We start from the raw sequence: 2,385 nt of genomic DNA, 5'->3' as shown, positions 1-2,385 counted from the left end.
GCCATTATGAATCTAGGATCTGCCCATCTTGTCACGTAGAACCCTAGACCTTCCCATTCCTATGGGCACACCCCTAGCTCATCCCCTTCCCGTTACGCTTACGCCTATCATAGATCCCCTCCCTACAATGTGTATGCCTATTGTATTGCCCCTTCCTGTGATGTGTGATTCTATAATCATGCCCCCAAAAGGTATATAGGCGTGGGTCAGTAGTATAGAGCTCTCTGACTCTCCTCTCTGACTCTCTCTGACCTCTCTCTGGCTCTCTTCTCTACCCCTCTCCTCTCCTGTCCCCTCTCCCTTGTTCCCTTGCCCTCTTTCCCTTCCCCCTCTCTCCACGTGGACCACCAAGCTGGGCTGAGGTGAGCAATGCTACCATGTAATGTGTCTAATTGCATTATTGTAATATCACTCATGCTCTCTATGACTTTAATATAATACTTATATATCTCAACCGTACAATTGTGCTTACTGAACCTGTGAGTAGTAGCAGCGGTGGAGGCTGGCACCCTCACCCACCCCCCACCCATACCACAATTTAATTTAATACTACACACACTGAAAGCTATCTTCTCCGGGTGGCTTGCTCAGGGCCCTGACCGCCATGTGGCACGTCCATGGCACAGTCCTCATTCCCCCAAGTGCACGACTGCTGCCAAGAGGTCTCCAAACACAGCCCCAGCTGCTCCTCTGCACCTACCTGCAGCTGCTCGCTCTTACTGCTGCTTTCCGTACAGACCACAGTCTCTGCCGCACCAGACAGCCTCCCAGAGCCCGCTTCAGAACGGCAGATGCCAACCTCACATCCTCATCCAGAAAGCCACTTCCTGGAGCCAGAGGGCTAGGAGCGGACTCCCCAGACACCACATATCAGGAAGTCTGGACCCACCCCCTGCCCTGGTGGCCTCCCCACCCTACAGAACAAACCAAGCAAGGAGGGAGAAAGCAGCTTTGGATGGTTTGGGAATCTACGAAAGACTTCTCCACCATCACCCACCACCCCCTGGGAATTTTCTTCTTATCTCGCTCCATGAGCAACCCGGGCTTGAGCACTGTGGGTTAACACTGGGGGTTAATTCCAGCTACCTTCCGCGGTGAGGGAAAGCCAGGCTGGGCCCAGTATCTTCCCAGAGCTTCATACCAGAAGGCAAGCCATGCAGAAACCCAGATGTGTAGCAAGCATGTAGATGGGATATAAAAACAGAGCAGCTTGCAAACATTTCCCACCAGCCATGCTTAATCTCCACCACGCATCTGTCAGTTTGACATACTGTGGCGACTTGCTTGTGGCTGTTATGCCGAAAACTATGCCACTGAGTATTTCAAATACTAGCAGGGGAGCCCACGGTGCACAGGTTTCAGCAGAGCTGCCGGTCTAAGGCAGATTAAAAAGAAGGACCAGGCCATTGACTTCTCTTTTAAATCGACAGTGAAGGCCTGAGGACATTGATGGACTCTGAGGATTTGATGGATTCCTAGAAGATGAACCTCCCTCGGGCTGGAGGGCACTCACTCGTATGGCTGCGAAGAGCTGCCTCCTTCGAGAGGAGTTGACTTTAACGACACGGATGGGGCAAAGTTTTTGGGCTCTCTATTGGCTGATTGGGCACCACTCAACAGGACAACATGGCATTAATAGTCAGTATGGAATGTACAGATCATGAATTGGGGAGAAATGGAAGTTGTCAAAAATGAAATGGAACATTTGCAGAGCAGTACTCTAGATACTCGTGAACTGCAAGGGACTGGCAATGGCTATTTTTAATCAGACAGACAGATGATCTACTAGGCTGGATATGACAAGTGGAACAGAAGTGGTGTCACGTTCATTGTCTTAAAGAACATTTCAAGATCTATCCTGAAGATAATTTAATTCAAAGGACTAATGGACTACATGAACCGTAAACCGAGACCAGAAGAACTAGATTGTCCCCAGCTACCACTGATAATCATTCTGAAAAGGATCAAAGTGGGGAGTCTTAGACAGTGTGGGGGAAAAGATGTAGACTAAAACTCAAAATCCTAAAGAAAATTAGGTTTCCTACTCTGATAGAGACCGGTAGAATCCCCAAGACTGTAAACCTTAAACTCTCCAGCCCTGGAGCCTTTTATTTTTTTTCAACATAAATGATGACTATGTAAATGTACCTCATTAATTGGACTATACAGGATTTAAGTTTTCCACATCTGTGGAAAGATACAATGGAGAATCTCACTACTATCCATCCAAACTAGGCCAGGGGCTGTCTGGGAAACAGACCATTGATTTTTCTGTGCAAGCTGAACTTGAAGCTGAAGAAAATTAGAACAAGTTCAAGAAAGCCAAAGTACAACATGAACATCCTCCACCTGAATTTAGACAGCAGCTTAAGAATCCCTTTGACA

The sequence above is a fragment of the Echinops telfairi genome, unplaced genomic scaffold (genome assembly GCF_000313985.2).
Source record: "Echinops telfairi isolate 266 unplaced genomic scaffold, ASM31398v2 ScPeMD7_7469;HRSCAF=8507_1, whole genome shotgun sequence".
NCBI lineage: Eukaryota > Metazoa > Chordata > Mammalia > Afrosoricida > Tenrecidae > Echinops > Echinops telfairi.
Note: the sequence above shows the minus strand (reverse complement) of the source record.